Source organism: Mytilus edulis, chromosome 1 (genome assembly GCF_963676685.1).
Source record: "Mytilus edulis chromosome 1, xbMytEdul2.2, whole genome shotgun sequence".
Taxonomy (NCBI): domain Eukaryota; kingdom Metazoa; phylum Mollusca; class Bivalvia; order Mytilida; family Mytilidae; genus Mytilus; species Mytilus edulis.
The window spans coordinates 49,120,617-49,145,809 of NC_092344.1; the positions used below are offsets into that span (position 1 = coordinate 49,120,617).

At 32.2% G+C, this 25,193-nt stretch overlaps 1 long non-coding RNA gene across 1 annotated transcript; it reads left to right on the forward strand.

Moving 5' to 3' along the window:
* Nucleotides 1–9,818: 9,818 nt before the first annotated feature.
* On the forward strand, nt 9,819–24,980 carry LOC139484378 (uncharacterized). Its single transcript, XR_011655108.1, has 3 exons — nt 9,819–9,955; nt 24,184–24,258; nt 24,804–24,980. It is a non-coding gene; the product is annotated as an uncharacterized lncRNA (long non-coding RNA).
* Nucleotides 24,981–25,193: the final 213 nt, after the last annotated feature.

Here is a 25,193-nt window from a genome sequence, read left to right on the forward strand (position 1 = left end):
ATGTAAAATTAAATTTATTTTGATTCTAAGTCCATAACATAAAAGTGTCATAATAAGTTTTGATGTTTAGGCACATGATAAAAAAGAACATGCAATGTTCGTTTTGATGTTTAGACAAATGATGCAAATAAAACGTCATAATCCATGTTAATGTTAATAAAAATGAAAAAATATAAACATTTCATAATCCGTTTGTATATGTTTAAACAAATGGAAAAAAGCAGGATGAGAAAGCAAAATATTGCCGAACCCTTTAACTTTTTTTTAGACAAGATTTTATCATTTGAATGTGAGGTGGGTAAATCACATTTAGATTTTATCTACGCATGATCAAGATGTTATCTGTCATAATTACTGTTTCGATCTTTTGACTTCAAGAAGTTTAAATTGGTAGCATTGTTAGCCTAAATGTTTGAATTTGAGTTTCTTTTCTTTGAGAACATTTTACAGTGACTTTGGTTTTGATTACCTGCCAGGCCTACAACCACTAGATTTTATTCTAAAACTTGTACCTTCACGAAATAAATTTTGGGTTGTGTACCGAAGTATGTTGTTAAAAAGGATCTGTTAGAAGTCAGATAGTAGATATTAACACAGAGGGGGGATATGACCTTTATCGGGACTCCGGGATCAGGTGTCTTTAAGTCCGGATTTCAGGATTGACCCTTTCGGGATTCGGGAAATCTTTTTTTGGGATTTCGGGATTTACTTTATTTAAATTGGGGACCTCGGGATTTCGTGTTTTTAAGCCCGGGATTTCGGGATCAGGACCCCTCCTATCCTCCTCAACACATCTGACATGAAAAGCCTACACACTTTCCATCGATCTTTTTAAGTTGTTTATATTCAGATATAATTATTTTACTACTGATAGTTTACGATAGTCACGTTTTCTAGTATAATCATATGAAAGTTTATTTGGGTCATTCTATGCACTGGAAAAAAAATCGTGGCCATGAGTTACTTATTCATGGCTACGAGTTACTTATTTTGGTCACGACTTAATAACTCTTAGCCACGACTCATTTTTTTTCTCGAGCATGACATGACCCAAATAAGCTTTCATATAAACATATAGAGTTGATCATTTGTAGTACCAAAACATGTAGGTGAAAACAAACTCAGACATGACCCCACCAAAACCCATGCACTTCAACACAACTGAGTATAATATATTGAAAGGAATCGCCAAAATATAAAACCGACCACACCAACAACCGACTCTTAAACAAAACGCAAACAGATATTCAAACATATTCATATTTGTTTTTCGTTAATTTGTTGCACATAAATGAGGCCGTTAGTTTTCTTGTTTGAATTGTTTAACATTGTCATTTCGGTGGCTTTTATAGCTGCCTATGCGGTATGGGGTTTGCTCATTGTTGAAGGCCGTATGGTGACCTATAGTTGTTTATTTTTGTGTCATTTAGGTCTCTTGTGAAGAGTTGTCTCATTGGCAATCATGTCACATCTTATATTTATATTTCAATGTAGTTTGCTTAAAGTTAAGCAGAAAATATCAAATACGCCTCACATAAGGTCAATATGGCACACCTTCCAAATTTTGGAAGGGTTCTTTAATAATATGTAGAAGGTCTTCGGATTTAATTAACGTCACTTACCGCCGGACTTGGTTGTGTACTTTTACATCCAAAACAACCAAATGGACAACCCATCAGCATGAAAGTGTTTTACTTTGTGACAGAAGAGTGATATTGATCTCATTTCTATACCACGTATTGGGTACTCACCTGTCAATGCAAAATGTCTCACTCCGTTTGATTTGATCATCACGGTTTTACCTGCATGCAAAAGAGGGACGAAAGATACCAAAAGGGACAGTCAAACTCATAAATCTAAAACAAACTGACAACGCCATGGCTAAAAATGAAAAAGACAAACAGAAAAACAATAGTACACATGACACAACATAGAAAACTAAAGAATAAACAACACAAACCCCACCAAAAAATAGGGGTGATCTCAGGTGCTCCGGAAAGGTAAGCAGATCCTGCTCCACATGTGGCACCCGTCGTGTTGCTTATGTGTTGCATACAAATGAGGGACACATAGAGGTGCTCATTTCCGAAATGCCACTTTTTATATATAAAATTTAGAATGGAATTGGGGAATATGTCAAAGAGACAACAACCAGATCTAAGAGCAGACAACAGCCGAAGGCCACCAATGGTTCTTCAGTGCAGCGAGAAAATCCCGCTCTCGGAGGTGGTCCACAGCTGGCTTCTAAATAAAATTGTGTACTAGTTTCTGTATTTTTTACTTCTTCTCACTTTCTTGTTTTAAGATCCCACTTGTTCACCCTTATATATGCCGTCACATCCACACTTTTTTTATTATCCCCTATTTCAAACGTCCCAAAAGCCTGTCATCCCCTTATGAATGAAAGGAGATGTTAGATGTAAAATTATCACATTTTGATTGTTCGGTCAACAAGAACAATTGACGTGAAAACGTCTATTTGGATTTTTGTTGTTGTTTTTGTTGTTGTTTGGGTTGATATGTTTATGTCATTTATCACTTCTTAAGACGTTTGATTTCTTTATAAAAATGTACACGACATCGATTTCACGGTGAGTAAATCCTTTTCTATCAAAACCAATTCATCATCACATGATTTTTGTTTGAGGTAGGTGATTTACTCATGTATTTGATTTGAAAGTCTTTCAAGATGTTATCTTTTTTTATATATATTTTGTTTAATTACTACTGTTAATTTTTACTGCTTGACATGTTAAGTCATTGTTAGTTTTAGTATCTTATATATTTTTCTTTTCTTTAAAGGTTGTTCAATATGGATTGATTTTAATCACTTGTCACATTTAAGATACATATCTTCCAATAAAACAGCCATTATATATCGACGATTTTCCAACACCTATATGACATTGTAGATTTGATACCCGAACTGTGTTGTCAATTCCGATCAAATGTAACTTTAAATTACTTATCGCCTTCGATGAAGAGCCGAAAATCGCTAAAAGCCGAATTTTTGAAAGCCAAGGATGTACAAGAATAAACGAAAAAAGGACTAAATGTCAACGTTGACCGATGCAGTTGAAACTTTATGAAGGATTCTTATAAATCATGTTAGTACCGAGGAATTTTATAAATCATGTTAGTACAGAAGTACTGACTACTGAAATGACGATGCTCTCGAGAACTGGTCCACCATGCAGAGGTATAGACCAATTGCTGTTAAAATGAAAACATACGTTAGAAGCACTTTAAATTTCTGGATAAAAATTTGTCCTATAATCTCGTTGTATAAGTTTTTGAGGTAATAATACGCCTGTTCGTGAAATGACACCATGAAAACATCTTCAGACAAATGATCACAAATCGAATCATTTTAGTTACGAACAGAAAATCTCAAAGTAATTTGGTTAAAGAACATCCTTTAATGATTTCAAATGTGACTCTGCAAAGGTGAGATCTGTTATTGGAGAGGTTATTTGAGTTTGGTTTCGGAAAAATCATATTGATTGTTTATTAAAGATATATGTGTCTGTGAAATGTAAAGATCCCGCCCAGTGTCTACTGAGAGACCGGCACTATAATAGAGTGTGAGAGTGTGAGAGATTCATTTTATAATTTTTCGGTATTTCTTGCGTTAGTATATTTTGTAAAAAGATACAGGAGTTGGTGTTAAAACTAGAAGAAAAAGAGACTTCTATTTACAAATGTGAACTAATTTTAATGAATAATTATTATTCAAAGATAACACAGGAAATGTGCTTCTTCAATAGAAAACCCATGGGTGGCAATTTCCCTTCATAAAAGATGAACAATTTGTTGTCGATACCCAGTTTCCATAATCCGACGGTTATCTCAATGACCAATTCACCTCCAGTAGGTACCAACAGGTGGTTAGACTCAACTTCCCCCATTGAATGGAAAGACGATACTTTTTTTGCTAGTATTCCAAAGTCGATGAAGAATCATTTGAAAACTAATACTGTTCGCCATTTACATTGTTGGGAAAGATTTCTACGTGGATGATGAGCATCGTTAGTTTCAAGTGTTTCTTCATCATTTATATGGTTTACTTTCACAATTCATACCTCGATCATTGTCAAATGCTCACGACAGGATGTTATTTTACTAGACGTATGACACTGATGACAAAAATATTCATTTCTTTATTTTTCATTAAAATCACCATCGACAAGACGTTACAATTCTTTGATACACTAAAACAATAGCTGCGAAAGAGCATTATAAGTCTGTTACCTTTGATAACTATTTACAGAACCAAATTGATTACGTCAACATATGAACTTTTAAAGATTTGCATATAAGCGATAGTTGACACACAACTTATAATTTCGGAAACCAAAACAAAGCGAACATTCAGTGGAAGAGTGAAAGGTATTCGGCAAATTTTCTGCATTATTTTCAAAACATTGCGAAATTAAATTATGTTTGATGTCAACGCCAAGAGGTCAAGCAGATACATAATAATATGGACACAAATTGAGATACTAGTAGTTTAACTAATATCAGGCCATTTTGATTTGGACATTCTAAGACGAAAGAGATTTATCTTCCTGAACCAATATTGAGAAAAAGAATACCAGAAGAAAATTTCAGATTTGGGACAACTAATCAGACGATTTCCTTCTTACCTTGACGTAATGCAGGAATTTAGGAGAACTACAGAATTTAGATTGTCAATTAGGAAGCACTGACAAGTGCTATGGGGAAAGAACTCATACGCATCAATGAACGAAGTACTAGTATTATGAATCGTAGAAATGTTTACTAATACGATGAAGAAAGCCAACTACGGAGTGCAGACATTCCTGACAAGCACAGAAAAAGGTGTCATGACACAAATATTCATGGATGTCAGAGACGTATACATTTTCCACCATGCATGCAATAACTATGACAAAACGAGTCATACAATTAGTAGATGTTAGAAAAAGGCTTTGAAGATGTCTAACAACACTGTTCGACAGAGTGATGATGCCTACCAACATTAAAATGGACATCTGTCGGAGCAGTGTGCCATGTCAGCAACGGTTGTTCTTAACGGCACAGAAAATGTAAATCAGAGTGTATCAAAGTCTTATGAAAAATAATGAAGTTCCTGTGAATTCATGTAAGGGGGAAATCTGTATTGCTATATCATACTCTTCATGTATATATATACATACGGCTTTGTTTGATCCAGTTGTGAACAAAGCTGAGGTAATGGTAATGTTGAAGTTTGTCACATTGACAAGAAAAGATACAAAACTGATGCACAGTTACCGCAATATATGGGCAAGATTTTCTTGATGAAAACACAGGAAAATAGTAAAGTTACAAAATGACCGAACTCCAAGGAAAATTCAAAAATTAAAGTACATAATCAAATGGCATCAAATGGCAAAACTAAAAGCTCAAACACATCCAACGAATGGATAACAACTCTGTCATATTTCTGACTCGCAGAGACCAATCTATTTTGGAGGTGTTCATGCAATACTAAGAGTTACTTGCCAATTATAATTGAAAACCTTTGTTTGGGATGCATTAAAAAAATTACATGATAAAACAAAATAACGCTCTTTACCATTGTTTTAAGAGACAAAGCTTGAAAGTGAAACAGAGCATTTATAAAGAAAAGTACCATAGAAAATTATGAAGTCTATGGTCCGCAGTTTAAGTACCAACAACAATAACAACAACAAAAAGTGGCTCCTCCTGAAGGCAATGTGTGGACTACCGTAAACTTAATAAACATACCATAAAAAATGCGTATCCGATCCCGAGGATTAAAGGAAGTTTTGATATTTGTGTGATTGTCGGTGGTTCTCATCATCGGACTGTATCGGTTTAAACCAATGCAATTTGGACTTTGTTATGCGACATCGACGTTATAGAGAATTATTGAAGCGCAGTTAACGGAATTCAATGACATATTGTAGTGTTATATTTTGACGATATTATTGTTTATGGGAAATCATGTGATGTAAATTGGTTAAATAACATAAACGGTACGGATTTTGACACTACATGAACCGTCATTGATACAAAAGGTATACAGAACGCAGGAAAAGAAATCAGATCTTTACGCGAGAGAGATATTTCATAATTTGAAATATTGTTCAAACTACACTAAACACCAGTAATTTAGCTTTCATTTAATACCAAAAAGGTCTTCATATTTTTTCACTCATGCGTAAGAACTATTTTGTGTTAAGTATCTACTTCTTTCTGGTATGTTCTTTAAAACCGAACCCGAATAAACGGTGTTACACCTATCATTGTAATTGGAAATTATATAAACTTCTTATTTTTAATCCCATTTAAAAACTGATAAAGTAAAGAGATATAAAGCATAATTCTGAAGAAGATTTTTTTCTCAGCTGAAACCTTTGACGTGTGGTACGTCATGGAGTGTATGTTTATTGTAAATCTCAAGTTGTCAACTAACATTAGCGTGTTATTCCATCCGTTAGTCCATGCTTCGATTTTTTACATGCAGATATGCAAATATAAAACAAATATCTATTATTGTATTTGTCAAATGTTAGGAAGAGTACTGTATTTCTTAGTATATTGTTACAACCCCCCGTCTTGGTGCATTTAAATTAAAAATTGATACCTACGTTCTGAGATGAAAGAACAATGCCCTTAAAGTATATGATTTACATTAATTTTTAAATTATTAAATAATATTTAATCGGAGGTAAACTGATCCAAAATTGAAGCTTAAATCACGATGGAATATAATTCACACCTAAATTCAAGTAATAATTTTTATATAATTGAATAATTATCCATCACGCTGAAGATGTTAATTTGATATGAGCAAATAATTTAGACCATTATAAAATACTGAAAATAACCTTAGTTGGGTGTTTTTTTTTCTATAGTTTAAAAAATTCAATACATTTTCATCATTCACATTAACCTGTCAAGTTGGTCTCACCTTTGGGCTACTTAATATAATGCAAATAAATCGACAAGTTTAGCAAACAAATTAATCGACTAGGAACTAAGACTTTAACACATATTTTGACATTTGGTAAATTTGAGACTTCAATACATGTGGTGCTCCCAAAGTGTCATCAAACTGTTACTGAGCTAATAAAAAGTTTAAAATCTAAAACGATATTTGTGCAGTAATTTGTCATATTTAAGTGTTTGTTTGTTTAACAAGGTTGACAGTTTATAAAAAAGATATGCATTTTTTTTTTAATTAATTAATTGAAATAATGACAGTGAGCGCTATGGCAGTTTATGAATTGGGCATTCATCTACTAATATGAGAGAATAATTTTTTTTTTGTGATTTTACTGAACTGCAATATTGTCTGAAATGCTATATTTTACTAAGTCGCTATAGTGTATTACAGGATAAAGTAGATATGTGTTATATCATGTGATATCTAAGGATCATGAAGCAATTTGATTGGAACAATTTACATTTTTGTTTTTACATGTACTTATAATCTGAATGTGAATGAGGTATATCCATTGACAGACAACCTGCATTTCAAAAGTTATACTTAGCATGTAATGCCATTTCCCTTATAATCCCAATTAAAAAATATTGAGCTTAATTGATCTATGACAGGTCCAATAAATGTCTGCATACTGCGACACTGTTAAACAAATCTTTCAGTTTGGGATGGCAACAGCAAAACTTGCGAAGTTAAAATTTGGTGAATAAACCGTATTGAAGCTGAATCGTTACTTTTATCAAACATCCTAAGGGAACATCAATTCAACGTCTTGGGGGGCGAGTTATATTTTTTTTCTTAAAAATAATATTATGATCCCCAATTTGATAAAAAAAGATAATATTCTGAATCAAGATTTTCCCAATACCTTATGGTGTTGAATTTTGAAAATCATAATTTGATTGATAGTGTCGAAAACATATTAAAAAAGCGCGACATTTTTAGGCGACTCAGACAAAAAACTATTTCTCTTCAACCCTTTTGAAGTTAAATGGTTGCTCTCTTATAAGGAATTGTTCGTAGATGTTCAATTTACTAAACAACTGATCTCGTCACGAAGCAGACATGTGTAGCCTTACTATCAAGATTCTTTGCATTATATGGGCTGTAGATATTCACTGTAAAATTATAATTCTCTAACGCGAGAAGAAATAATTTGGAGGACATTTTTTCCATCAATTTTATTACAAATTCTTTTATAAATGCAATTAAATGAAGACAACAGTAGTAGACCACTGTTCGAAAGTCAAAAATCAATGAGAGAAAACAAATCCGGGTTACAAACTAAAACCGAGGGAAAAAAATCAGTTACTAGTTTAAAAGGAAAACAACGAAACAACAGAAACACTGAAGTGCAACACAAAAAAAGACAAGGCAACACACACTGAAACGAGCTATAAGATAGCTACTGCCATTCTCCTGACAGGTTATTTAAGAAAAAAATGGTGGGTTGAACCTGGTTTGTGGCTAGCCAAACCCCGAGCTTTGATGGCATTGTTAAATATAACACTAAAATGACAACATTACATGACAGGTATACAGTTCAAATAATTGCAAGAATCAATTATCTTAATTCTAACCAGTTTGACTCAAAGTCTAAACTTAATTTCTAGTATATTAGATCCAGATATTTTTATACACGTCAGGGTTTTTACTTTTTGAAATAACGATTTTTATATATTTAAATTTTAAATTGCTGTGTCTCAACCAAGGAAACACCTTATATCCATTCAAACTAAATCTATAAAATCATTTACGCAAAAGTTTGAATAAAAGATGATGTCTATCACATTTTTTGAAATCATCAAAGATCTTTGGTTGATACTAAACACAGCATTTCTAAATAATTGACATCTCTTTCACGACAAATGCATCCCTTTATTTTTCTATACCGGTATAATAAATGTAGAGTTTTTATTTGAATTTGGTTTGCTGGGGACTTTGACTTGATTGTTGTTTGGTAACGCATCTCTGTAAATTCATATTAAATATAAACAACTTCCACAATATTAAGTTCAAATGATATAATTATTCTACTTATTAACTTCAAACATGTTTAACAAAATGAACATACATTCATTCAATTGCGCTCACATTTGAAAAAAAAAGAATTTATCTAGTCCTTTCTACGTCTAGTTTTAACTTATATTTCTCTTTACTACCGAAAATTTTAAAACTAAATCTAGCACACTCTCTAATATCTTGAAATTGTCGTTCAAAATGTAACTGACTATAAAGATAAATGGGATGCCAAACGTTGAACCCTGGGTCGATACCTCTGTCGTTCGACTGTTAGGCCCAAAGAATATCATCAGATAAGTAGGCACTAACAAAAGTGCTGAAAGTTTAGTTTAACACTAAATAATCAATCTATCAAACAATAATCTCCGTCCAAGATTAAATGGTTATTCAATTACAAAAAAGGGGCGAAAGATACCAGAGGAACAGACAAACTCATCAATCGAAAACAAATTGACAAAGACAATAATAGTACACAAGAAACAACATAGAAAACTAAGACCTGGCAACACGAACCCCACCAAAAATTGTGGTGATTTTTAACTTGCTTGCTCCTAAAACAAATGCGACCTTTCATGTATTAAAACTACATAGGAAGATTGATATAACTATAACAATAGTCTCTTACTTTCAAAAATAAGACTAAAATAATTGGTCATCACAATTTCAGCGATTAAAATTGTGATTGGTCATCGCAATTATTAATCATATCTTTATGCATCAAACCAAGATCACATTGAATTAGTTAGATATTCATAAACATAATATAATGACGATAGAAATTTAATCAAGCACAAATAACGCAGGCGACAGGACCAATTAATTTTTATTTATCAAAATGAAATATTTAAAGAGACAAATTTCTTCGTCTTTATTACTGTGAAAGTGTACCATTTGAAATGACGACCCAACTACTTGTAAAATGTTTTTTGGTATTAATTCTTATAAATTCTTTGCAAGGTAGGTGTTGTAATATTAATACTTTAATGACTTTTAATATGTTTTCTTACTATTAAAATTAATGAAATTAAAATTATAGTTTTGGTCATACCAACATGATTTTTTGAAATGGATAAACCATATAATTCATTTTTTAGATATCAACTGCAATTACATGTACATATGCAACACGCTCGGTTATTAAACGTTAATGATAATTACTAGCATTTGACTTCAGACATGTTGCATATAACACGAACATTGCATTATTTTTAAGGTATTAAGATTATGAAAATTAGGGCGACTAAAAAGAGAGAAGAAGTTTCAGATAACGATACCAACAATTGAACTTGTACATTTAAGCGCGCGACTTATGTCGTAAAAAATAAAATGCTGAAATGCAGACGCACTAATTTAAGTTTAAAAATGGGAAGGACTTTATTATTTATTATGTACACTTGACAAATCGCAACTGATAAATTCTTTGAATTATATAGAATTTAGATTTTCAAATCCTTCAGATAACTAACCTTATATGGTTTCGAATATTCTCTTAAATATTTTTTTTATCATCTAGTTGAACAAAATGACTACTGGACTATAGTCAACAAGTTGCAGAGCCATGATTATCAGTAATAAAAAACCTAGTGAAACTTGAATATGATTTAGTCTAACATTTTGATGAATATCTTGAAAATATAATTAGATTTCGGCATACAATTTGCCGTTGAATGAGTTTTTGATTAAATATTACATTTCATGACATCCTTTTTATAAATTTACAATAAAGTACCTGGGATATGATAAAAAAAATACTTGTATCTGATAGCAAAATAAAAGCAAGATATCAGAATTTGAAATGTTTTTCATATTCATGTTTTAAACTCTATTTGATCCATCTTTAAATATTTACAAGAATGAAAAATAATGACAAGGGCTATGATACAGTAAATTTTATCATTGTCCTACATACTTTATATCTTAATATTACATAACTAAGGTTGCAAAACAATCAGTCAAAAGTTCATCTAAGATTTATATGGTTTTTAATTTTGTGTTGCCTTAAGATAAAACAGTCTCAATCTCTTTAAAACCATTTGACTACCATTGAACGTTTGGAACCCTTTAATCCTTATGAGCGTTCGAAAAAAAAACTGATCAAAGATACCAGCTTATAATTTGGTACGCCAGACACATGTTTCGTTTCCATTATACTCCTCAGTGGCGTTCTAATCAAAGGAGTTCCAAAGCGAAATCAAATACGAAGTTCAGCATTAATAACCAAAAATTCAGGAAAGCTTGACTGTTTAGTCACTCTCTAAGAGCTTGATTAAAGCTAGTAGCCACTTGGTGGTAGCCAAGTTCCTTAGCTTTGCTCCTAACAAAAATTAAAATCATAAAAATACCTAACTCCGAGGAAAATTCAATCGGAAAGTCCCTATTCACATGGCAAATCAAATGACAAAACACATCAAACGAATGGACAACAACTGTTATATTCCTGACTTGGTACATGCATTCACAAATGTAGAAAATGGTGGATTGAACCTGGTTTTATAGCGCTAAACCTCTCACTTGTACGACAGTTTCATCAAATTCCGTTATATTTATAACGATGCGTGGACAAAACAAACATTATAAATAAACAAAATAGTCAAAATATGGGTACAGCAGTCATCAGATTCACTGTGTTACAATCTTAAAACACACAAACAAACGTTCCCACTGTCTGGCTCCTTTTATTATAATGAGGGCTTATTTAGAAACTGTGCATCGACTGAACAAACTATTATATATTTATTAAATTCTTTTTTGTTAAATCGGATATTACCATCTAATATATTAGATACCGTGTAATATATCACACGATTGAAATATATCAAAATTAAAAATGAAATAAAAATTAATGATTCGTAAAAAATATGATTTAGAATAAGTAGATAATATTTATAAATAAAATTTCATGATCTTGTTTACATTAAAGACGGGCTTCAAAGTTATTGAGAAACTGCTTATTCTAAAGGTGGCGTGAATCAGATGTGGATACTTAAAAATTCCACAGATCTTTTAGAGTACATACAATCTAACTCGCTTTCATCTTGTAACAGTATCAAAACATTTGACTTTTCTACTCTTTACACAAGTATTCCACGTTCCAAACTAAAAGACAAATTGAAAGAGTTGGTAGTGCTTTGCTTCATAAAAAAAGAATGACCAACGTAGATACAGGTATCTTGTCTTAGAGAGGGATAAATCCTACTTTGTAAAGGATCACTCTGATTCAAACAAAAAATTCTCTGAAACTAATATTTTCAAGATGATTGATTTCTTGATTGACAAGAGGACGTGTTTTTCAACAGAATGTCGGCATTCCAATTGGAACAAACTGTGCCCCTCTACTTGCCGACTTGTTTCTTTATTATTATGAGGATGACTTCATGCAGGAACTTCTTAGGAAGAAAGATAAGAAGTTAACAATATCCTTTAACTCTACTTTCCGCTATATAGACGATGTTCTTTCACTAAATAATTCAAAATTTGGTGACTATGTGGAACGCATTTATCCCATCGAACTAGAGATAAAGAATACTACAGATACAGTTAAGTCGGCCTCATATCTTGACTTACATCTAGAAATTGACAATGAGGGTCGGTTGAAAACAAAACTTTACGACAAAAGAGATGATTTCAGCTTTCCAATTGTCAACTTTCCATTTCTTAGTAGCAACATTCCAGCAGCACCTGCACACGGGGTATATATCTCCCAATGGATACGATATTCCCGTGCTTGCATTTCCTATCATGATTTTCTTAATAGAGGGTTGCTGCTTACAAGGAAGCTATTAAACCAAGAGTTCCAAATGGTGAAGTTGAAATCATCCCTTCGTAAGTTTTACGGACGCCATCACAAGTTGGTTAACCGTTATGGAATAACCGTTTCACAAATGATATCGGATATGTCCCTTACGTTGTAACTACAATCCCCTTCCCTTTCATGAATGTGACCTACCGAATAAGACTATTTACCGGATTTGTTATCACATAAGGTAGCAATAAACAGTTAGGAAAAAATATCAAAATTAGCCCTCATAAATTTTACCATCCCCTTTTTATTGTTTTCTTGCAATATTAAGCTTATTATTTGTGTCATATATGTGCATATGTATGGAATCAGAATATTCCATAGATTTTATATCCAGTATATAAAATGGTAAAATATAGTTTCGTTTTTGGTGTATCTATGGCAACAAACTGCATTCATTGGCTATAAAATATTGCAAAAAGGGGGGGGAAAATGTCACATATTTCCCCAAAATTTGGCTAAAAGTAGAACTCCAATCGCCTGAAGTAATACCTGCTGTAAATAGAAAAAGGCTAAGAGTTCATTTTTAAAATTATATAATTGTTTAGGTATTCAGTGTAACGATTTAATTCCAAAATGTGTGTTTTGGATATTAAAACAATAATTAAAATAAGATGACAAATATAATTTTATATGAAAATATATAATTTCAACATTTCAATGTCAAGCTCCTCCTTGTTTGAATAACGATAAACATAATACAAAAAAGGCATTAAACGAAAATTGAATGTTGTAAATAAAATCTAAAACATTTTACACCACATCCGCACTTGTATTCTTTCCATTCTACAGTATTTACACAATTGTTTCAAATGAAGGTCGGTTAAATTCTAAATCTCTTCTGGGTATTTTTTCCCTTTCCTTTCCTTTCTTAATTCCTTTTTAAAGTTCTGTCGTTCCTTCTTCTTCGAGTTTCGTTGTTGTTCTAAATTAAGAGAAAAGTAGTATACCGGTGTTTAAAAGTCATAAATCGATTGAGAAAAAAAATCCGGGTTACAAACCAAAACCTAGAGGAATACATCAACTATAAAAGGAAAACATAGGAACAACAGGAACACCGAACAAAAAAACCGCCAACACACATTGATACTAACCTTCCTTGATGGGTGCATTTTACATAGACAAATAAAATCGTATAATATAATCAAAATGAGGATGTTAATTTGATGTGTGCTTTTTCGTTACATTTGTTGTTTTTATAGTGATTAATATGATAACACAATGTTGACTGCTGTACCCCTATTTTTGACATTTTTTACTATTGTGTCGGTTTGTTTTGTTCAAGCATCGGTGACAATATAATTGAATGTGATACGTCTGTCATGACAAGTGAGAGGTTTAGATAGCTATAAAACCAGGTTCAATCCACCATTTTCTACATTTGAAAATGCCTGTACCAAGTCAGGAATATGACAGTTCTTGTCCATTCGTTTTTGATGCGTTTTGTTATTTGATTTTGCCATGTGATTATGGACTTTCCGAATTGATTTTCCTCTGAGTTCAGTATTTTTGTGATTTTACTTTTTGATAACCACTGCCATATTCTTCACTTTGTACGGGACATTTTAAGAAAACAAATTGGTGTGTTGAACCTGCTTTAATGGGATGTCAAACCTCCCGCTTTATGACAATGTTAAAAAATATCACTAAAACACAATGTGACAGCAATACAGAACAAACACACGCAAGAACATTAACAACAGAGACAGGCACTAACAAATTATATTATAGTCGACACAACATGCAAACCGCAGAACAACAACGAACATATTCCACTATCGATAAACACCACAGGATAATAAAAACTGTGACGCGCTTACTTCACTAACATACAATCTCGAATAACTATTATTTTATATATTCATTTAAACAATGGTATGGAAAGGCAATATTATAATTATTTGGACTACAAACGATAAGACATAAACATAGTATCTACTCGAAACCATAACAAAAACATAAACAATAAATCCATGAATGTTGTGTGTATGTACAAAACACCGACACACACTGCACAGCAATGTTAATTCACTTTTGGCATAACAGTCATATTAGGAAATAGGTCAGGTTCGGTACCTAGTAGACAGACAACATAGATGTTAAACCAAAATCTAAGACGTGGTAAAAATGTCATGAATTAGTTTAGATACAGACACATCATATAGATCAACCGAATTCTTGATGGTGTCCATAAAGTTTACAGAGTGTCATTCTTAGTCTGTCCTCCTCATAACTATGCTTGAGCAGTTTCTGCGGAAGTAGAACACTTCCGTATATGATGTCAGTATAGTGTGAATATGCACACACCAATTGAGATATAAACACACTATACGACGTAGAAGTGGGTATGTTAGGGGCCAGCTGAAGGATGCGGTTGCGGGAATTTCTCGCTACATTGAAGACCTGTTGGTGACCTTCTGCTGTTGTTTTTTCTGTGATCGGGTTGTTGTCTCTTTGACACATTCGCCATTTCCAATTTTACGGTAGAGAAATGGCAAATTGATTATTGGGAAGTAGAAATCATCCTGTTCTATGGAACGCCATAGCTGTCTTCCGTTGTTCATATTTAGTATATGCTGCTGTCATCATTTAATTATTTTCAGCGTTTTTTTCTCGATTATGAGTGCCCTTTTCATTATGTTCAGTAGTATAACAATTATGTTGAGCAGTAACATCATAATGATCTGTAGAATAATCATTATATTGTGCAGATATGGTATTACATTCAGCACTTTAATCAATATACTTAGCAGTTTTGGCTTTATGTTCAGTAGGTAAATTATTCTATTGAGTTGATTTGTCTTTATATTCAGTACTTTTGAAAATATCTTCTGTCAACATATTTTTATATTATGTAGATTTCTCATTATGTTGACTACAGAAACCGAAATATTCAGTGGTCAAACACACTTTGTAATCAGTACTGTTATCATTATATTGATTGAAATAAATATTATGTTCTGTAGACTGATCATTGTATTCTGTAAAATAAATATTATGTTCAGTACAAACAACTTTATGATCAGTGGTCAAAATGTTTTATGTTTGGTTCAAAAAATATTATACTAGGTGGTTAATCAATTATATTTAGTGCTTTTTTCATTATGTGGTGGTGGTAGACTTCCAAAAATAACCGAAAACATACGAAGCCGGACAATTTTTTCGCCGTTTATTTTCATACTGTCAACATGTCGTCTGCTATACAACTTGCTCTTGCAGAACTTAATCTGCAAATCTTTTAAGCACCTTACTGATCAAGACTTGATCAGACTAGGTGTTGAAACTATTGGTGATAGAATAAGATTGAGGGAAGCGATGAGGAAGACTCTGTGACTAAATGACACAGAAATTAACAACTATAGGTCATCATAATGCCCCCAATAATTAGAAAAGCACCCGCATAGTCAGCTATAAAAGAGGGAGGAAAGATACCAGAGGGAGAGTCCCCGAAATGCTGTGTGACAGACAGTGTTATTAATTAATTATTCGCTCTCTTGGTAAAACTCCAAATTTGATATTTAATGTATTTCATTGTTAAATAATTTACATGAAGCTTAATAAGTATATATTTGTTAATTGCGTAGCTTTTGCTATTTGAATTCATTGGTTAAAGATATTTATTCATATTGTAAAGTTTAATATTTGCATCGTCGCAAAACCTTTGGTTACCCTCTTTGGATACATTCAGTGAGAAACTTATATGTTTTATAGATCCCATCTCCGATTCAAAAGTGACCGGCCGTGGAAGAGCTGATGAGCCAGAGAATGAAGATAAATAAAATAAAGCTCAGGTCAACAAAAAATTCCTTTTTGTTGGAAGAAAAAACGTGGAAATATCAGAGGACTGACGTTCAGGCAAGCCAACCTTTCCATCTCCCTATATACAAGCGCAAACTACATGGCTTCTTGTAATAAGGGTGAATTGAAGTATTGATTGCTCTATTTCTACTTTCAAACGTAGGGCACGATGTTCCTACAACCCCTAGGATTTAAAACAGAATCTTCAAAATTTCATCCGCAAAACAAAATAAAAATATTATCAGAAAACATGAACCAATATTAAAACAAATTCAATATATGTTTTAAATTATGTTTTACAGCTCTTGATCATAAACTAAGTAATATATCTAGTATATTTGAGGATTAAAATAAGATTTAGCTATGTGAAAAAAAACCGGATGTCCAACGTTACATGTATGAAAAACTGTTTTAACTCTTATGTATAGTGATCCTATTTCTTATGCTCTGATCTTCTTGATTCTTGGCAGGAACAACGACATGTGTCGGTTCTTTGTGGCGTTAAAGCGGTTATTTTGCCAACTTTCATTTGACTCGGTGGCTGCATATTAAGCTGCAATAAGAAAAATGTCCAACGACGTTTTTCGTTTACTCAACGACTGAAAGTGAATTTTATAAGTAGATATAGCAGAAAATGAATAAAAAGAGTGAGACAATAATAATATCTAACAAAAGTACAAATATTTGCCTCGTGTGAGTTCAAATATTGCTGATTCAATAAAATCTTCTCTACACAGTCGTTTTTCAAACGGTAGCCATTTTGTCAAAGTTGATATTTCATTTTTCAAAGAAGTTAAACGCGTATTTTTTTTATAATGGATCAAAACAAAAGTTAGATACACGAAGAGTAAAAAATGCCAAGGTTCTTTTCTTATTAACTACATATTTGGGTCTTAAAGGAATCAAATGCTTCCATACATTACAAAACGGTAGCCAATTTGTCCAAACGTCTGAAAACGTCTAAAATCCTAAAGACGCTAATTTCCGACGTTACAGATGTGCTAAAGTTTCAATTAAATGTTCATGATAATTAAAACAAATCGTGTTATTAAATTTGGAAAAAGAGGTTGATGATTGAAGCGGGAAAAAAAAGAATAGTGCATGTTGCTATAGACTCCGCCCGGGGACATAGGTTCGACACAGGTTAAATTTTGCAATTTTTATTAATCGTTTATAGCTTTTAACGATTTATTTGAAAGAATTGGGAAATGGGGAAAAAGACAAAGACAAATTGGAGACACCAAAACAGTCCTCTAAATGTAAAATGCGAATTGAAATTTATGTTACGGAAGTACTCCGAAATAGATCATTTAAAGTCGTCACTTCAGTAAGGTGTATTCACCAATATTAAAAGACTTAATACCAGTTCACGGAATGTTTAACTTCGCGATTTGTCCTGCTATTCATGTTGAAAGTAATTCCTGTACTAGCGAAGCCGGAACTTTTCGTCAATATAAACTTGTGCATGAAATGGAGGTAATTGAAAGACAAATCCCAAACAGCGACGAAAACCGTTTCATCGAATTAATAAAAACTCGGGATTATATTTGCCGTTTTCGCGGACAATCCAGGAGTAGATTACTATATTTGAAAATGTATATCAGAAGTTAAACACTATAGATGACTTGGGGAATAATTCTCAAGCCAAGGTTCAAGTAATTGAAGGGGTGCATTTCGACAACTTATGTGCCAGGGAAAATACAATTCTATTCAAATTTAACCAAGGGTAAAAATGTTCGATTTACTTGCAGAGTGTCAGATATATTTGTATTGGGGTTGAATTAAGATATAGAAATTTTACAATGACAGATGATATGCACCTTCAAAATTAAACATCTTTTTCAAAAAAATATGGAAAACCGTTTACATGTCAATTAAATTAAATCGATTTCCACAACTCACGTAATTTTTGATAAAATGACATCACCAAACGAACAGAACCAGAATCAACCAACAATATAAAAAACCGAATAAAACTTGTAAAAATTCATCGAAGTCAAACACCCTCTTCGACGCCGCATTTTTGTAAGGTCGTGTTGTAGGAACATCGTGGCCAACGTTTGAAAGTAAATCAATACTTCAATTCACTCTTATTCCAAATTACAAAAGTCATGTAGTTTGCGCTTATGTCGCAGGAAGAATGGGACACCATATAAAATCGACTTGGGATGAGGGATAAATCACCATAAACCCATAAACTTGTCGTTGTAATGCGTGTGGGCCATTTCTGCATTTAATGAGTCGTCCAATATATAAATACTTTATTATATATAAATCTGCAAGTATACAAATTGTAAACCAAGTTTACAATTATGTTCCAATAAATATGAACAATATATATACTGAAATATTTGCATGCAACGGAGCTTTATTCTGACCTTAACTTATATACCAAAATGCGGCTTTCAAGCCATACTGAATTCTATATATGAAGTACTAAAATAACTTTACTTTAATTGAAACATTTTAAACATTGCTAAAAGAATAAATAAATTTACAAGTACCTGCAGCGTAGACATCGTAGACGTCTGCCGCCTCCCCGATTGTAATAATGACCAGTGACTAACTTTAAAAGTGAAATTGTATTAATATATATATGGTTAGTATTGCCGCGCTTGGAGCTCATGCAAAACTCATGCTATTTAAATATAAATATATATCATTTAAATAATAATAAGAATCGCTTTAACTTTCTATTGTACTAATTTAAATATTGAGTACGTAAAGCAAAGCATAGCGTATAAAGCTATAGTCTATTTCAAAATATGCAGCGCAAAACTATTGTCGTCAATCGTCAAGAAACATGATGATATGAAATATGAATATAATATGAATGGAAAACATATAACACGGAAAACACAATTAATATGAACTGCATAATAATGAACCAAAATGGATAAATATATCCGGTGACACTTATTTAATGGGAGATGGAATGCTTGGCTAGCAATGTTAGTCCTCATATAATTCAACATATTTTTCTTCCAACAAATAGAAGTTGTTATCAACCTTGTGTGAGTGATTAACCCTTCCACGGCCGGTATCTTAATAAACTTCGAACGGATCTATAGAATATATAAGTTTCTCACTGATTGTATCCAAAGAGGGTAACCAAAGGTTTTGCGACGATGCAAATATTAAACTTTACAATATAAATAGATATCTTTAACCAATGAATTCAAATAACAAAATCTATGCAATTATCAAATATATACTTATTAAGCTTCATGTAAATTATTTAACAATGAAATACATTAAATATGAAATTTGAAGTTTTACCAAGGGAGCTAATAATTAATTAATAACACTGTCTGTCACACAGCATTTCGGGGACTCTCCCTCTGGTATCTTTCCTCCCTCTTTTATAGCTGACTATGCGGGGGCTTTTCTAATTATTGGGGGCATTATGATGACCTATAGTTGTTAATTTCTGTGTCATTTAGTCACAGAGTCTTCCTCATCGCTTCCCTCAATCTTATTCTATCACCAATAGTTTCAACACCTAGTCTGATCAAGTCTTGATCAGTAAGGTGCTGAAAAGTGTCATCCTCTATCCTCTCATCTTTAAACTTTTAAAAGATTTGCAGATTAAGTTCTGCAAGAGCACGCGTTGTATAGCAGACGACATGTTGACAGTATGAAAATAAACGGCGAAAAAATTGTCCGGCTTCGTATGTTTTCGGTTATTTTCGGAAGTCTACCACCACCACATAATGAAAAAATCACTGAGTATAATTGATTAACCACCTATTATACTGCACTCGTTCTATTTGAGCAGTCAATATGCGTTGACTGTATATTTCTATGTCATATACAGTCACTGACCCGATATCACTTTTCCTCATGAATATTTAATTAAAAGTTGCCGAAATAATAATTAATTATTCATACGACCTCTTCAACCTGTTTTTGTTTCCAATGCATACAACGATGCGTGGTTCGACTTAACCTTGTTTATTTTGAATTTATTGGAAAAACATATTTCATTGGTTGATTTTTTTTTGTTTGCAACCTATAAATCATTATGTTTTATGCTTATGGTTGATATTTTAGTCCATACTCAAACGCTTTCGTTCACCATCGAGTGTGGGTATCAACAGGTAAATGTACATTTCATTGTGTTGTATATTTCTCAGCGAGCATGATGTGAGGCCTTTTTAAAGGGGATTTCCCCCAGTATTTAAATCAAATAAATAACCTTAACGCATTAGACAACAATCGAAATTTTTTTTTTAGATTGCAGTATAAAGACAATAATAGTGCATTGACTTGACATATCAACGATATAAGGATTCGGCCCGAAACGGGGAAATAGCTCGGCACAGCCTCGTATTTCCCCGTTTCTAAGCCTCATCCTTATATCGTTGATATGTCAAGTCAATGCACTATTATTGTATATGTATAATATTTTTTGAACCAAACATAAAACATTTTGACCACTGATCATAAAGTTGTTTGTACTGAACATAATATTTATTTCATTCAACATAATGATAACAGTACTGATTATAAAGTGTGTTTGACCACTGAATATTTCGGTTTATACTGCACTCGTTCTATTTGAGCAGTCAAAATGCGTTGACTGTATATTTCTATGCCATATACAGTCACTGACCTGATATCACTTTTCCTCATGAATATTTAAATAGAAATTGTCGAAATTATATTTAATTATTCATACGACCTCTTCAACCTGTTCTTGTTTCCAATGTAAACAACGATGCGTTTAACGACTCAAACTCGTTTCTTTTGCAATTTTTGGGAAAACATATTTCACTTATTAATATTTTTTTGTTTGCAACCTATAAATCATTATGTTTTATGTTTATTGTTGATATTTTAGTCTGCAACGAATTCGTTCATCATTGATTGCGGTAATGATGTACATTTCATCGTGTTTTATATTTCTCCGTCGGTGTGATATGAGGCCTTTTAAAGTAGGATTTTCCCAATATTTAAATCAAATAAATAACATTAACACAATAAACAACAATTGAAAATGTTTTTTTTTTAGATTGCAGTATAAAGACAATAATAGTGCATTGACTTGACATATCAACGATATAAGGATTCGGCCCGAAACGGGGAAAATGCTCGGCACAGCCTCGCATTTCCCCGTTTCTAAGCCTCATCCTTATATCGTTGATATGTCAAGTCAATGCACTATTATTGTCTATTTCTGTAGTCAACATAATGAGAAATCTACATAATATAAAAATATGTTGACAGAAAATATTTTCAAAAGTACTGAATATAAAGACAAATCTACTCAATAGAATAATTTACCTACTGAACATAAAGCCAAAACTGCTAAGTATATTGATTAAAGTGCTGAATGTAATACCATATCTGCACAATATAATGATTATTCTACTGATCATTATGATGTTACTGCTCAACATAATTGTTATACTACTGAACATAATGAAAAGGGCACTCATAATCGAGAAAAACCGCTGAAAATAATTAAATGATGACAGCATAGATTTTAGTGTAAAGTCGTACATCTGTGTCAATAGTGTCTAAACATTTTATAAAACTTTTTTTCTGAATAACCAGAAAAAATGAAAAAAGTCTCAAATATTCATCTTGTTTTCCTTACTTGTATGATTAAAATAAAATAGCGAATTATAAAGTCAACATAACTGCTTACAAAAAAGTCTATTTACATTTGAAAAAAAATACAAAACATTCACCCAATCTATTTGTTGTATATATGGCCATTGTTATATTATAATAGTTCGTTTCTGTGTGTATTACATTATAACGTTGTGTCGTTTGTTTTCTCTTATTTTTGAGTGTAAATTCACATTGCGATAAGACGTGTCACGGTACTTGTCTATCCCAAATTCATGTATTTGGTTTTGATGTTATATATATATATATGTTATATTTGTTATTCTCGTGGGATTTTGTCTATGTGTGTTACATTTTAGTTTTATGTCGTTGTTCTCCTCTTATATTTAATGCGTTTCCCTTGGTTTTAGTTTGTTACCCCGATTTTGATTTTGTCCATGGATTTAACAGCGGTATACTACTGTTGCCTTTATTTGTATAATAAACTCCATTTAACACTCTGAATTCTAAAAAAGCGTGAATCATTCAAATAATTATCAATATTTATAAATGTTTGTATGAACTGAATCTGATAATAACTAAAATATAAAAATATACCACAAATATATGTTATAAAATCAGTTATGCTCTAATGATTCTCTGTTAAAAGTGCAACGGAGTGCAGTAATTTTTGATTTTATATCACACTTCAAAGAACCAGTATCAGTGCTTTTTGTCAAAATACATTCAAAATGATCTTTTCGATAATTGAATAAACGATTGTATATTTTATGCATCACATTCAAAGAAAATTTGAAATCATGACCTTCAATGTTTTGACAACGATGCACATTAATCAATCAGAGCGCATCTTTGAATGTTATCTCACATCAATATCTTAGCAGATTAAAAATTCACGTGTTTGAAATAGACAAGAAACTCTATTACACATACAGAATAACATATAATAACTGTGTACTGTGTAATGACATCAAACCATTACATGTAGTAGAAGTTTCCTAACGCATATATGGCTTTTCTCGTCTCTTTAACATCATTGGCTTTGAAATGTTTTCATTTGAGCGTTTCTTATGAAGATATATCCGGAAAAGCGCTTCGGATTCACGAGATCAATGAAGTTTTCTTTATTCAACAATCTTCAGAATTTAAAGACTTGGTCAAAATATGCATCCCCCGTGCACCAATACGAAGGATTGTATTCATGGGGCCCGCTGTCATTTAGTTTTGAATATATTTAAGCTTAATTTATAAAACTCTTTCATACTAGACAGTTGGCATGATTTTGATTGAATTTCCCCATCGGAACAACGATACAAGGGGTCTCGAAGGTGATTTTGCCTTATTTTTCAGGCGAATATTTTAGAAAGACTTGTAGAAACTGCGTATAAATAAAGATTGTAGAGTGACTGATTAAAATCAATGTGTTTATATTTTTATGATAATGCCGTTGCGTTTTAGAATAAAAATAACTTGTACATTGTATATTCCAAGAGCATATGTATGGTACCATAAAAAAAGGACAAATGATATTTTCCAAATTAAATAAGATCGACAATAATCGCTGTGTCTATTCAAAATTGATGAAGTACTTTTTAAGCCCCATTTTATGGGCATTATGTTTTCTGGTCTGTGCGTCCTTTGTCCGTCCGTTCGTTCGTCGTACCGTTCGTATCGCTTCAGGTTGAAGTTTTTGTTCGAGGTAGTTTTTGATGAAGTTGAAGTCCAGTCTACTTGAAACTTAGTAAACATGTTCCCTATGATATGATCTTTCTAATTTTAATGCCAAAAAAGAGATTTTATCCTATTTTCACGGTCCACTGAACATAGAAAAGTATAGTGCGGATGGGGCAAACGTATACTTGGGACACATTCTCGTTTAAACATTTTTCAAAAATAAAGAATAAAAAAAAAATAGTAAGTACTAGTAGTTGAATCTAACCCTTTTTTTATAGTATAAAAGTGGTCCACATCTTCTTATTTTTGTATATAGTCAATGTTGTTGTTGTTTCAGATGCTGGCTATCTAAATCATCTAACACTGGCTTCGGATGGAGATGACTGTGACACTGCCAGTACCTTGCATTCAGGTAAGTTTAATCATGGAAGAACATGTACTTTCTTCCGGTGGACATCTTTAACAACTTGCTAAATATAAAAGGTAATTTGCTTGAGTTGCATTTAAAGGAAGTTATGCGTTGATGAGATATGTGGATGAATGGATGTTAAACGTCTTTGTAGCGGGAAATTAAATGCATATTCAGGACAAGAAAAATGAGAATACGTGTTAAATTGAGACAATGTTAAGTTGGTAGACAAAGGCGCAATATGAAATGTTGATGTTATTTTCATAGTGCACGAAACATGTTTCTTGGATAGTTCAGATATCTAACACGCGATAAAAAGAGTGAGAATACAAAATGTTTGAAAGCATCAAAACCAACAGAGGACAGCAAAGATCGACGGCGAAAATGCTGATATATTTTTAATGTAAAGATTATGTTTATATTATTCATTGCGACTTTACTAAAAACTTTATTGTTTAACTGAAGGAGAGGGGAAAAAAAACAACAAAAACAAAAGTCCCATTCGAAAATGAGATATATATATAAAGACAACTTTTTTCCTATTTCAGCTCCGTGGTTTACCATGATGTTAGCAGCTTCTTCGCTGTATCTTATAATGTGGACTCTAAGATGAAACAAAGGGTTGAAGAAATAGATTTACCAAAAAATCTAATGATGACACATATATTGCCTTTTGGGGGTTTTGTTAAGTTTTCGCATATGTAAAATATATCATTATATTCTTGTTTTATATTTTGTCTCTTCGCAAAGAAACGATACATCATTTTCAAATTTCTATCTTTATAAAATCCGCTTTTGCATGCTGTTCAATTCGTTACTATGGCAACAGTTGTCATGGTATATGACTGAAACTTAGTGTAATACTATTTATCAATGAACAACATAAAAAAGCAAACATTGGACAACTGTGAAAGCATTTGTTTATGATTGGAAAATCT